We start from the raw sequence: 15,531 nt of genomic DNA, 5'->3' as shown, positions 1-15,531 counted from the left end.
ATGTACAACAGAAAACGTAACGACCAGGCACTAACACGTACTTCTAACAACAGAGCCGAAGGTTACACTGCAATAATCCCGCACAACAACCAGGCGGGCGGCTGTCTAATAAAGACAAACTAATTAACTGATTAATCATGAACAGGTGCTACCACTAAACATACAAGGAGGGAGAGGAAAAACAATCAGTGGCAGCTAATAGGCCGGTGGCGACGACCGCCGGCGCCAACCGCCCGGGAAGGGGAAACACCCTCGGTCGGACTCGACAGTACCCCCTCCTGACGCGCGGCTCCCGCAGCGCGCCGACACCGGCCTCGAGGTCGCCCCGGAGGGGACGAGGTGCAGGGCGATCCGGATGGAGGCGATGGAAATCCCTCAACATGGATGGATCCAAGATGTCCCTCACGGTACCCAGCACCTCTCCTCCGGACCGTACCCCTCCCAGTCCACGAGGTACTGCAGGCCCCTCACCCGGCGTCTTGAGTCCAGAATGGCCCGGATCGTGTACGCGGGGTCCCCTCGATGTCCAGAGGGGGAGGGACCTCCGGTACCTCACTGTCCTGCAGGGGACCAGCTACCACCGGCCTGAGGAGAGACACATGAAACGAGGGGTTAATTCGATAATAGGAAGGGAGTTGTAATCGATAACACACCTCGTTTATTCTCCTCAGGACTTTAAAGGGCCCTACACACTGCGGACCCAGCTTCCGGCAGGGCAAGCGGAGAGGTAGGTTTCGGGTCGAGAGCCAGACCCTGTCCCCCGGTACAAACACGGGGCCTCACTGCGGTGGCGGTCAGCACTCCTCTTCTGCCGTCCACTCGCTTGTCGTAGAGACTCCTGGACGGCCCTCAGGTCTCCTTGGAGCGCTGTACCCATTCCTCCACCGCAGGAGCCTCGGTCTGGCTCGGATGCCATGGTGCCAGGACCGGCTGGTATCCCAACACACTGAAAAGGGGACACGTTAGTAGAGGAGTGGCGTAGTGAGTTCTGAGCCATTTCAGCCCAGGGAATGTATCGTGCCCACTCCCCTGGCCGATCCTGGCAATACGACCGCAGAAACCTACCCACCTCCTGGTTCAATCTCTCCACCTGCCCATTACTCTCGGGGTGATAACCGGAGGTCAGGCTGACAGAGACCCCAAAGCGTTCCATGAACGCTCTCCATACCCGAGGCGTGAATTGGGGGCCCCGATCAAACGATGTCCTCCGGCACCCCGTAGTGCCGAAAGACATGGGTAAATAATGCTTCCGCAGTCTGCAGGGCTGTAGGGATACCGGGCAACGGGAGGAGACGGCAGGACTTAGAAAACCGATCCACAATCACTAGAACCGCGGTGTTCCCTGAGACGGCGGAAGATCGGTCAGGAAATCTATGGACAGATGTGACCATGGCCGCTGTGGAACGGGGAGGGGTTGTAGCTTCCCTCTAGGAAGGTGCCTAGGAGCCTTACTCTGAGCGCACACTGAGCAAGAGGAGACATAACCCTTAACGTCCTTAACCAACGTAGGCCACCAATACCTCCCCTGAAGGCTCCCCACTGTCCTCGTCACCCCAGGGTGACCCGAGGAGGGTAGGACGTGAGCCCACCGAATCAGCTTGTCCCGAACATCAAGCGGCACGTACCCTCGCCCCGCTGGACACTGAGGAGGCGCGGGTTCAGCCCGTAACGCCCGCTCGATGTCCGAGTCCACCTCCCATACCACTGGGGCTACCAGCTTAGAGGCGGGAAGGATGGGAGTAGGTTCGGTGGACCCATCCTCGGTGTCGTAAAGGCGGGACAGTGCGTCAGCCTTCACGTTCTGGGAGCCCGGTCTATAAGACAAAGTAAACCGGAACCGGGTGAAGAATATGGCCCACCTTGCCTGACGTGGGTTAAGTCTCCTTGCAGCCCGAATATACTCAGATTCTGGTGGTCGGTCCAGATGAGAAAAGGGTGCTTAGCCCCCTCAAGCCAGTGTCTCCACACCTTCAGAGCTCTAACCACCGCCAGCAACTCCCGGTCCCCCACATCATAGTTACGCTCCGCTGGGCTGAGCTTCCTTGAGAAGAAAGCGCAGGGCGGAGTTTTGGTGGCGTACCCGAGCGCTGTGATAGCACGGCACCCACCCCAGCCTCGGACGCGTCCACCTCCACTATGAATGCTAGAGAGGATCCGGATGCGCCAACACGGGCGCATCAGTGAACAGCGCCTTCAACTTGTTGAATGCCCTGTCCGCCTGTGCTGACCACTGCAATCGCACCGGGCCCCCAGCAGTGAGGTAATGGGAGCCGCTATCTGGCCAAAACCCGGATAAACCTCCGGTAGTAGTTGGCAAAACCCAAAAACCGCTGCACCTCCTTTACCGTGGTTGGAGTCGGCCAATTACGCACGGCCCTAATGCGGTCACCCTCCATCACCACCCCGAGGTGGAAATGCGATATCCCAGAAAAGAGACGGCTCGTTTAGAGAACACGCATTTCTCAGCCTTGACGTATAGGTCATGCTCAGCAGTCTTCCAAGCACTTTGCGCACCAGAGACACATGCGCGGTGTGAGTGGCCGAGTAGATCAGAATGTCATCGATATAAACAACCACCCCCTGACCGCACAGGTCCCTGAGAATCTCGTCTACAAAGGATTGGAAAACGGCTGGAGCATTCTTTAACCCATACGGCATGACGAGGTACTCATAGTGGCCGGATGTAGTACTAAATGCGGTTTTCCACTCGTCTCCCTTCCGAATACGCACCAGACTATACGCGCTCCTGAGATCCAGTTTTGTGAAGAACTGCGCTCCGTGGAACGATTCCACCGCCGTAGCGATGAGAGGTAGAGGTAACTATACCCCACTGTGATGGCGTTTAGACCTCTATAATCGATACACGGACGCAAACCTCCCTCCTTTTTCCTCACAAAAAGAAACTCGAGGAGACGGGTGAAATGGAGGGCCGAATGTACCCTGTCCCAGCGACTCCGTGACATATGTCTCCATTGCCAACGTCTCCTCCTGGGACAGCGGGTACACATGACTCTTGGGAAGCGCAGCGTCTACCTGGAGATCTATCGTACAATCCCTTCCCCCGGTCGATAAGGTGGTAATTTAGTCGCTTTCACTTTACTGAAAGCGATTGCCAAATCGGCATACTCGGGGAATGCACACCGTGGAACCCTGGTCTGGACTCTCCACCGACGTGGCACCGATGGAAACTCCCAAACACCTTCCAGAACACTCCTCTGACCACCCCTGGAGAACCCCTTGTCTCCACGAAATTTTAGGATTGTGCCGGGCCAGCCAGGAGTCCCCAGCACCACTGGAAACGCAGGCGAATCAATAATAAAAAAACTGATACGCTCCCTATGATTCCCCTGCGTCACCATGTCCAGTGGGACCGTGGTCTCCCCGACCATCCCTGACCCTAATGGCCGGCTATCTAGGGAGTGCACGGGAAAGGAGAATCCATCGGCACCAGCGGAAACCCTAACTTAAGGGCGAGTCCGCGATCCATAAAGTTCCCAGCTGCGCCTGAATCGACTAGCGCCCTATGCTGGGAAGAGGGAAAAAAGTGAAGGAAAGAGATTAAGACAAACATATGGCCAACAAGGGATTCTGGGTGAGTCTGATGCTGACTCACCTGGGGTGACCGAGGCGTTCCGCCTGCCATCTCTACTCCCAGACGGACCCCCAGCACCGATCAGACGTGTGTCCTCTCCGACCACAGTTGGTGCAGGGAAGGCCTCCTCCTCCGGTACCCCTCGGCGCAGCCCCTCCCAACTCCATCGGAATGGGAGCGGAGGGGCTGGGTGGTGGAACGCACAGGACCCTCTCTGAACGCCCGCGGGCAGCCAGCAGGTGTCCAGTCGAATGGACATGTCAATCAGCTGATCCAGTGACAGAGTGGTGTCCCGACACGCTAACTCCCGGCGGACGTCCTCTCGGAGACCACACCTGTAGTGGTCCATAAGGGCCCTGTCGTTCCACCCAGATCCGGCTGCCAAGGTCCGGAACTCCAGCGCGTAATCCTGGGCGCTCCTCCTCTCCTGCCTGAGATGAAAAGTCGTTCTCCCACCGCTCGGCCGTCTATAGGGTGATCAAATACGGCACGGAAGCGGCAGGAAAACTCTGGGTAGTGCTCCCGCGCTGAGTCTGGGCCATTCCAGACTGCGTTCGCCCACTCAGAGCACGACCCGTGAGGCAGGAGATGAGGACACTCACCCTCTCCGCTCCTGAGGGAGTGGGTCTAACGGTGGCCAGGTATAGCTCCAGCTGAAGCAGAAACCCTTGGCAACCCGCCGCCGCTCCATCATAAGCCCTCGGTAGCGTCAGACGAAGGGTGCTGGAGTCAGTGATGGGGAGACCGGAGTCGGGGTGCCGAAGGTGGAGAGAGGAGACCACTCCTCTCCCATCGGTCCATTCTCTCCATCACTTGATCCATCGCGGATCCGATCCGATGGAGAATGGTGGTGTGGTGGAGAACCCGTTCCTCCATCGATGGGAGAGGGTTGGCTGCTGCTCCTGCTGACTCCATTCGATTTGATTTAGGTGCGGGATTCTGTAACACTTCAGGTGTCGTAGGTGTGTGGAGTCAAACGCAGGAGACAGTGAGTGCAAAGCTGTGCGTCTTTAATAGCGCCAACGCATCCCAGGGTGCTCACAATAGTAACGGCCCCAAACACAGGGAATGAGAATGTACAACAGAAAACGTAACGACCAGGCACTAACACGTACTTCTAACAACAGAGCCGAAGGTTACACTGCAATAATCCGCACAACAACCAGGCGGGCGGCTGTCTAATAAAGACAAACTAATTAACTGATTAATCATGAACAGGTGCTACCACTAAACATACAAGGAGGGAGAGGAAAAACAATCAGTGGCAGCTAATAGGCCGGTGACGACGACCGCCGGCGCCAACCGCCCGGGAAGGGGAAACACCCTCGGTCGGACTCGTGACAAACCTGGAGATATGGGGAACACTAACCTGGAGATATGGGAACACTAACCTGGAGATATGGGGAACACTAACCTGGAGATATGGGGAACACTAACCTGGAGATATGGGGAACACTAACCTGGAGATATGGGGAACACTAACCTGGAGATATGGGGAACACTAACCTGGAGATATGGGGAACACTAACCTGGAGATATGGGGAACACTAACCTGGAGATATGGGGAACACTAACCTGTAGATATGGGGAACACTAACCTGGAGATATGGGGAACACTAACCTGTAGATATGGGGAACACTAACCTGTAGATATGGGGAACACTAACCTGGAGATATGGGGAACACTAACCTGTAGATATGGGGAACACTAACCTGTAGATATGGGGAACACTAACCTGGAGATATGGGGAACACTAACCTGGAGATATGGGGAACACTAACCTGGAGATATGGGGAACACTAACCTGGAGATATGGGGAACACTAACCTGGAGATATGGGGAACACTAACCTGGAGATATGGGGAACACTAACCTGGAGATATGGGGAACACTAACCTGGAGATATGGGGAACACTAACCTGGAGATATGGGGAACACTAACCTGTAGATATGGGGAACACTAACCTGGAGATATGGGGAACACTAACCTGGAGATATGGGGAACACTAACCTGGAACACAGAGATATGGGGAACACTAACCTGGAGATATGGGGAACACTAACCTGGAGATATGGGGAACACTAACCTGGAGATATGGGGAACACTAACCTGGAGATATGGGGAACACTAACCTGGAACACAGAGATATGGGGAACACTAACCTGGAGATATGGGGAACACTAACCTGTAGATATGGGGAACACTAACCTGTAGATATGGGGAACACTAACCTGTAGATATGGGGAACACTAACCTGTAGATATGGGGAACACTAACCTGGAGATATGGGGAACACTAACCTGTAGATATGGGGAACACTAACCTGTAGATATGGGGAACACTAACCTGTAGATATGGGGAACACTAACCTGTAGATATGGGGATCACTAACCTGGAGATATGGGGAACACTAACCTGGAGATATGGGGAACACTAACCTGGAACACAGAGATGTGGGGAACACTAACCTGGAGATATGGGGAACACTAACCTGGAGATATGGGGATCACTAACCCTATAAAGGGGTGCTGAAGGTAATTCACCCAGGTGGTTGGTATTCTGTCTGTTTATCATAACACAGAGATATGGGGAACACTAACCTGTAGATATGGGGAACACTAACCTGTAGATATGGGGAACACTAACCTGGAGATATGGGGATCACTAACCTGTAGATATGGGGATCACTAACCTGTAGATATGGGGAACACTAACCTGTAGATATGGGGATCACTAACCTGGAGATATGGGGAACACTAACCTGGAGATATGGGGAACACTAACCTGTAGATATGGGGAACACTAACCTGGAGATATGGGGAACACTAACCTGTAGATATGGGGAACACTAACCTGAAGATATGGGGAACACTAACCTGGAGATATGGGGAACACTAACCTGTAGATATGGGGAACACTAACCTGTAGATATGGGGAACACTAACCTGGAGATATGGGAACACTAACCTGGAGATATGGGGAACACTAACCTGTAGATATGGGGAACACTAACCTGTAGATATGGGGAACACTAACCTGGAGATATGGGGAACACTAACCTGTAGATATGGGGAACACTAACCCTATAAAGGGGTGCTGAAGGTAATTCACCCAGGTGGTTGGTATTCTGTCTGTTTATCATAACACAGAGATATGGGGAACACTAACCTGTAGATATGGGGAACACTAACCTGTAGATATGGGGAACACTAACCTGTAGATATGGGGAACACTAACCTGGAGATATGGGGATCACTAACCTGTAGATATGGGGAACACTAACCTGTAGATATGGGGAACACTAACCTGGAGATATGGGGAACACTAACCTGGAGATATGGGAACACTAACCTGGAGATATGGGGAACACTAACCTGTAGATATGGGGAACACTAACCTGGAACACAGAGATATGGGGAACACTAACCTGGAACACAGAGATATGGGGAACACTAACCTGGAGATATGGGGAACACTAACCTGGAGATATGGGGAACACTAACCTGGAGATATGGGGAACACTAACCTGTAGATATGGGGAACACTAACCTGTAGATATGGGGATCACTAACCTGTAGATATGGGGAACACTAACCTGGAGATATGGGGAACACTAACCTGGAGATATGGGGAACACTAACCTGGAGATATGGGGAACACTAACCTGTAGATATGGGGAACACTAACCTGGAGATATGGGGAACACTAACCTGGAGATATGGGGAACACTAACCTGGAGATATGGGGAACACTAACCTGTAGATATGGGGAACACTAACCTGGAGATATGGGGAACACTAACCTGGAGATATGGGGAACACTAACCTGTAGATATGGGGAACACTAACCTGGAGATATGGGGAACACTAACCTGGAGATATGGGGAACACTAACCTGGAGATATGGGGAACACTAACCTGTAGATATGGGGAACACTAACCTGGAGATATGGGGAACACTAACCTGTAGATATGGGGAACACTAACCTGTAGATATGGGGAACACTAACCTGTAGATATGGGGAACACTAACCCTATAAAGGTGTGCATTAATGGAATCTTTTATTTGTTTTAGATAATTTCTCGCTGATATGAAATCTACGTTTCGGTACCTCAAGCAATTGATGTTCATGTTCAGATCGAGCAAAAGTCCCTTGGAAGATGGTACCTTCATCAATAGGCGCTGAAGGTAGTCTATGAACTGGGTTTCCTATCACTAGCTAGTTGGTTGACGAGGGGTACAGTAGGCTACAGTACAGCATCCCTTAATGACTGTAACCTTCCTATTGTTCTGTTATTCGTTGGGTCTGTAAAGTGTTAAATGAGCTCTGATGGTGTGACGTTGTCTGTTTCTATATTATAGATGCTTCTATGGACATGCGGTTTACATCAGAGCTCTGCCACCTCTACCATATTATATATATTGTATATATATTAGAGTATAACTGAGGTTGAAAAGATGACCGTATCTGTTATTGTCCAACTATTAAAACATGTTTGTTTTTAAACACACAGCAAACCAACAGCTGCCACCGTTGAAAACATTGTGGATAGTGAAGGGACAATGCCCGCAACTTACTCTTATGGTACATTGTGGTGAAGGGACAATGCCCACAACTTACTCTTATGGTACATTGTGGTGAAGGGACAATGCCCGCAACTTACTCTTATGGTACATTGTGGATAGTCTAGGGACAATGCCCACAACTTACTCTTATGGTACATTGTGGATGGTGAAGGGACAATGCCCGCAACTTACTCTTATGGTACATTGTGGATAGTGAAGGGACAATGCCCACAACTTACTCTTATGGTACATTGTGGATGGTGAAGGGACAATGCCCGCAACTTACTCTTATGGTACATTGTGGATGGTGAAGGGACAATGCCCACAACTTACTCTTATGGTACATTGTGGATAGTCTAGGGACAATGCCCACAACTTACTCTTATGGTACATTGTGGATACACTAGTCTAGGGACAATGCCCACAACTTACTCTTATGGTACATTGTGGATGGTGAAGGGACAATGCCCACAACTTACTCTTATGGTACATTGTGGTGAAGGGACAATGCCTGCAACTTACTCTTATGGTACATTGTGGATAGTCTAGGGACAATGCCCACAACTTACTCTTATGGTACATTGTGGATGGTGAAGGGACAATGCCCACAACTTACTCTTTTGGTACATTGTGGTGAAGGGACAATGCCCACAACTTACTCTTATGGTACATTGTGGTGAAGGGACAATGCCCACAACTTACTCTTATGGTACATTGTGGTGAAGGGACAATGCCCACAACTTACTCTTATGGTACATTGTGGTGAAGGGACAATGCCCACAACTTACTCTTATGGTACATTGTGGATGGTGAAGGGACAATGCCCACAACTTACTCTTATGGTACATTGTGGATGGTGAAGGGACAATGCCCACAACTTACTCTTATGGTACATTGTGGATAGTGAAGGGACAATGCCCACAACTTACTCTATGGTACATTGTGGATGGTGAAGGGACAATGCCCGCAACTTACTCTTATGGTACATTGTGGATAGTGAAGGGACAATGCCCACAACTTACTCTTATGGTACATTGTGGATAGTGAAGGGACAATGCCCACAACTTACTCTTATGGTACATTGTTAAGGGACAATGCCCAACTTACTCTTGTGGTACATTGTGGTGAAGGGACAATGCCCACAACTTACTCTTATGGTACATTGTGGATAGTGAAGGGACAATGCCCACAACTTACTCTTATGGTACATTGTGGATGGTGAAGGGACAATGCCCACAACTTACTCTTATGGTACATTGTGGATAGTGAAGGGACAATGCCCACAACTTACTCTTATGGTACATTGTGGATGGTGAAGGGACAATGCCCACAACTTACTCTTATGGTACATTGTGGATAGTCTAGGGACAATGCCCACAACTTACTCTTATGGTACATTGTGGATAGTGAAGGGACTATGCCCACAACTTACTCTATGGTACATTGTGGATGGTGAAGGGACAATGCCCGCAACTTACTCTTATGGTACATTGTGGATAGTGATGGGACAATGCCCACAACTTACTCTTATGGTACATTGTGGATGGTGAAGGGACAATGCCCACAACTTACTCTTATGGTACATTGTGGTGAAGGGACAATGCCCACAACTTACTCTTATGGTACATTGTGGTGAAGGGACAATGCCCACAACTTACTCTTATGGTACATTGTGGATGGTGAAGGGACAATGCCCGCAACTTACTCTTATGGTACATTGTGGATAGTGAAGGGACAATGCCCACAACTTACTCTTATGGTACATTGTGAAGGGACAATGCCCGCAACTTACTCTTGTGGTACATTGTGGATAGTGAAGGGACAATGCCCACAACTTAGTCTTATGGTACATTGTGGATAGTGAAGGGACAATGCCCACAACTTACTCTTATGGTACATTGTGGATGGTGAAGGGACAATGCCCACAACTTACTCTTATGGTACATTGTGGATAGTGAAGGGACAATGCCCACAACTTACTCTTATGGTACATTGTGGATGGTGAAGGGACAATGCCCACAACTTACTCTTATGGTACATTGTGGATAGTCTAGGGACAATGCCCACAACTTACTCTTATGGTACATTGTGGATAGTGAAGGGACAATGCCCACAACTTACTCTATGGTACATTGTGGATGGTGAAGGGACAATGCCCGCAACTTACTCTTATGGTACATTGTGGATAGTGAAGGGACAATGCCCACAACTTACTCTTATGGTACATTGTGGATGGTGAAGGGACAATGCCCGCAACTTACTCTTATGGTACATTGTGGATGGTGAAGGGACAATGCCCACAACTTACTCTTATGGTACATTGTGGTGAAGGGACAATGCCCGCAATTTACTCTTATGGTACATTGTGGATGGTGAAGGGACAATGCCCGCAACTTACTCTTATGGTACATTGTGGTGAAGGGACAATGCCCACAACTTACTCTTATGGTACATTGTGGTGAAGGGACAATGCCCACAACTTACTCTTATGGTACATTGTGGATGGTGAAGGGACAATGCCCACAACTTACTCTTTTGGTACATTGTGGTGAAGGGACAATGCCCACAACTTACTCTTATGGTACATTGTGGTGAAGGGACAATGCCCACAACTTACTCTTATGGTACATTGTGGATGGTGAAGGGACAATGCCCACAACTTACTCTTATGGTACATTGTGGATAGTGAAGGGACAATGCCCACAACTTACTCTTATGGTACATTGTGGATAGTGAAGGGACAATGCCCACAACTTACTCTTATGGTACATTGTGGATGGTGAAGGGACAATGCCCACAACTTACTCTTATGGTACATTGTGGATGGTGAAGGGACAATGCCCGCAACTTACCCTTATGGTACATTGTGGATGGTGAAGGGACAATGCCCACAACTTACTCTTATGGTACATTGTGGATGGTGAAGGGACAATGCCCACAACTTACTCTTATGGTACATTGTGGATAGTGAAGGGACAATGCCCACAACTTACTCTTATGGTACATTGTGGATGGTGAAGGGACAATGCCCGCAACTTACTCTTATGGTACATTGTGGATAGTGAAGGGACAATGCCCACAACTTACTCTTATGGTACATTGTGGATGGTGAAGGGACAATGCCCGCAACTTACTCTTATGGTACATTGTGGATGGTGAAGGGACAATGCCCACAACTTACTCTTATGGTACATTGTGGATAGTGAAGGGACAATGCCCACAACTTACTCTTATGGTACATTGTGGATGGTGAAGGGACAATGCCCGCAACTTACTCTTATGGTACATTGTGGATGGTGAAGGGACAATGCCCACAACTTACTCTTATGGTACATTGTGGTGAAGGGACAATGCCCGCAACTTACTCTTATGGTACATTGTGGATGGTGAAGGGACAATGCCCACAACTTACTCTTATGGTACATTGTGGTGAAGGGACAATGCCCGCAACTTACTCTTATGGTACATTGTGGATGGTGAAGGGACAATGCCCACAACTTACTCTTATGGTACATTGTGGATAGTGAAGGGACAATGCCCACAACTTACTCTTATGGTACATTGTGGATGGTGAAGGGACAATGCCCGCAACTTACTCTTATGGTACATTGTGGATAGTGAAGGGACAATGCCCACAACTTACTCTTATGGTACATTGTGGATGGTGAAGGGACAATGCCCACAACTTACTCTTATGGTACATTGTGGATGGTGAAGGGACAATGCCCACAACTTACTCTTATGGTACATTGTGGATAGTGAAGGGACAATGCCCACAACTTACTCTTATGGTACATTGTGGATGGTGAAGGGACAATGCCCGCAACTTACTCTTATGGTACATTGTGGATGGTGAAGGGACAATGCCCACAACTTACTCTTATGGTACATTGTGGTGAAGGGACAATGCCCGCAACTTACTCTTATGGTACATTGTGGATGGTGAAGGGACAATGCCCGCAACTTACTCTTATGGTACATTGTGGTGAAGGGACAATGCCCACAACTTACTCTTATGGTACATTGTGGATAGTCTAAGGGACAATGCCCACAACTTACTCTTATGGTACATTGTGGATAGTGAAGGGAGAATGCCCACAACTTACTCTATGGTACATTGTGGATGGTGAAGGGACAATGCCCGCAACTTACTCTTATGGTACATTGTGGATAGTGAAGGGACAATGCCCACAACTTACTCTTATGGTACATTGTGGATAGTGAAGGGACAATGCCCACAACTTACTCTTATGGTACATTGTGGATGGTGAAGGGACAATGCCCACAACTTACTCTTATGGTACATTGTGGTGAAGGGACAATGCCCGCAACTTACTCTTATGGTACATTGTGGATGGTGAAGGGACAATGCCCGCAACTTACCCTTATGGTAAATTGTGGTGAAGGGACAATGCCTGCAACTTACTCTTATGGTACATTGTGGATAGTGAAGGGACAATGCCCGCAACTTACTCTTATGGTACATTGTGGTGAAGGGACAATCCATGCAACTTACTCTTATGGTACATTGTTGGTGGTGAAGGGACAATGCCCACAACTTACTCTTATGGTACATTGTGGATGGTGAAGGGACAATGCCCACAACTTACTCTTATGGTACATTGTGGATAGTGAAGGGACAATGCCCACAACTTACTCTTATGGTACATTGTGGATGGTGAAGGGACAATGCCCACAACTTACTCTTATGGTACATTGTGGATAGTGAAGGGACAATGCCCACAACTTACTCTTATGGTACATTGTGGATGGTGAAGGGACAATGCCCACAACTTACTCTTATGGTACATTGTGGATGGTGAAGGGACAATGCCCACAACTTACTCTTATGGTACATTGTGGATGGTGAAGGGACAATGCCCACAACTTACTCTTATGGTACATTGTGGATAGTGAAGGGACAATGCCCACAACTTACTCTTATGGTACATTGTGGATGGTGAAGGGACAATGCCCACAACTTACTCTTATGGTACATTGTGGATAGTGAAGGGACAATGCCCACAACTTACTCTTATGGTACATTGTGGATGGTGAAGGGACAATGCCCACAACTTACTCTTATGGTACATTGTGGATGGTGAAGGGACAATGCCCACAACTTACTCTTATGGTACATTGTGGATGGTGAAGGGACAATGCCCACAACTTACTCTTATGGTACATTGTGGATGGTGAAGGGACAATGCCCGCAACTTACTCTTATGGTACATTGTGGATAGTGAAGGGACAATGCCCGCAACTTACTCTTATGGTACATTGTGGATAGTGAAGGGACAATGCCCACAACTTACTCTTATGGTACATTGTGGTGAAGGGACAATGCCCACAACTTACTCTTATGGTACATTGTGGATAGTGAAGGGACAATGCCCACAACTTACTCTTATGGTACATTGTGGATGGTGAAGGGACAATGCCCACAACTTACTCTTATGGTACATTGTGGATAGTGAAGGGACAATGCCCACAACTTACTCTTATGGTACATTGTGGATAGTGAAGGGACAATGCCCACAACTTACTCTTATGGTCCTTCTGTAGCTCAGTTGGTAGAGCATGACAATAACGCCAGGGTAGTGGGTTATCCCGGGACCACCCATTGTGAATGTATGCACACATGACTGTAAGTACTTTGGATAAAGCGTCTGCTAAATGGCATATATTATTATATATGGTACATTGTGGATGGTGAAGGGACAATGCCCGCAACTTACTCTTATGGTACATTGTGGATGGTGAAGGGACAATGCCCACAACTTACTCTTATGGTACATTGTGGTGAAGGGACAATGCCCACAACTTACTCTTATGGTACATTGTGGATGGTGAAGGGACAATGCCCACAACTTACTCTTATGGTACATTGTGGATAGTGAAGGGACAATGCCCACAACTTACTCTTATGGTACATTGTGGATAGTGAAGGGACAATGCCCACAACTTACTCTTTTGGTACATTGTGGTGAAGGGACAATGCCCACAACTTACTCTTATGGTACATTGTGGATAGTGAAGGGACAATGCCCGCAACTTACTCTTATGGTACATTGTGGATGGTGAAGGGACAATGCCCACAACTTACTCTTTTGGTACATTGTGGTGAAGGGACAATGCCCACAACTTACTCTTATGGTACATTGTGGATGGTGAAGGGACAATGCCCGCAACTTACTCTTATGGTACATTGTGGATGGTGAAGGGACAATGCCCACAACTTACTCTTATGGTACATTGTGGATAGTGAAGGGACAATGCCCACAACTTACTCTTATGGTACATTGTGGATGGTGAAGGGACAATGCCCACAACTTACTCTTATGGTACATTGTGGATAGTGAAGGGACAATGCCCACAACTTACTCTTATGGTACATTGTGGATGGTGAAGGGACAATGCCCACAACTTACTCTTATGGTACATTGTGGATGGTGAAGGGACAATGCCCGCAACTTACTCTTATGGTACATTGTGGATGGTGAACGGACAATGCCCACAACTTACTCTTATGGTACATTGTGGATGGTGAAGGGACAATGCCCACAACTTACTCTTATGGTACATTGTGGATAGTGAAGGGACAATGCCCGCAACTTACTCTTATGGTACATTGTGGATGGTGAAGGGACAATGCCCGCAACTTACTCTTATGGTACATTGTGGATAGTGAAGGGACAATGCCCACAACTTACTCTTATGGTACATTGTGGATGGTGAAGGGACAATGCCCACAACTTACTCTTATGGTACATTGTGGATGGTGAAGGGACAATGCCCACAACTTACTCTTATGGTACATTGTGGATAGTGAAGGGACAATGCCCACAACTTACTCTTATGGTACATTGTGGATGGTGAAGGGACAATGCCCGCAACTTACTCTTATGGTACATTGTGGATGGTGAAGGGACAATGCCCACAACTTACTCTTATGGTAAATTGTGGTGAAGGGACAATGCCTGCAACTTACTCTTATGGTACATTGTGGATGGTGAAGGGACAATGCCCACAACTTACTCTTATGGTACATTGTGGATAGTGAAGGGACAATGCCCACAACTTACTCTTATGGTACATTGTGGATGGTGAAGGGACAATGCCCGCAACTTACCCTTATGGTAAATTGTGGTGAAGGGACAATGCCTGCAACTTACTCTTATGGTACATTGTGGATGGTGAAGGGACAATGCCCACAACTTACTCTTATGGTACATTGTGGATAGTGAAGGGACAATGCCCACAACTTACTCTTATGGTACATTGTGGATAGTGAAGGGACAATGCCCACAACTTACTCTTATGGTAAATATTTAATCCAAATGTAATTCCATTCATAAATGTGGCCACTTA

At 48.4% G+C, this 15,531-nt stretch overlaps 1 long non-coding RNA gene across 5 annotated transcripts; it reads right to left on the bottom strand.

Annotated features, from left to right (window-relative positions):
* Positions 1–5,208: 5,208 nt before the first annotated feature.
* LOC127922786 (uncharacterized) lies at positions 5,209–7,696 on the bottom strand. Of its 5 annotated transcripts, none has more exons than XR_008112356.1 (3): positions 7,558–7,696; positions 5,918–5,986; positions 5,209–5,259 (listed from the first exon to the last, which is right to left on the bottom strand). It is a non-coding gene; the product is annotated as an uncharacterized LOC127922786 (long non-coding RNA). The 5 variants fall into 5 exon arrangements; XR_008112355.1 differs by lacking the exon at positions 5,209–5,259 and adding an exon at positions 5,278–5,328; XR_008112358.1 differs by lacking the exon at positions 5,209–5,259 and adding an exon at positions 5,775–5,871 and having other exon boundaries at positions 5,964–5,986.
* Between the last annotated feature and the right edge of the window lie 7,835 nt (positions 7,697–15,531).

This window comes from Oncorhynchus keta, unplaced genomic scaffold (genome assembly GCF_023373465.1).
Source record: "Oncorhynchus keta strain PuntledgeMale-10-30-2019 unplaced genomic scaffold, Oket_V2 Un_contig_2708_pilon_pilon, whole genome shotgun sequence".
Lineage (NCBI taxonomy): Eukaryota > Metazoa > Chordata > Actinopteri > Salmoniformes > Salmonidae > Oncorhynchus > Oncorhynchus keta.
The sequence above is the reverse complement of the archived record's forward strand: the minus strand, read 5'-3'. Positions and strand labels throughout refer to the sequence as shown.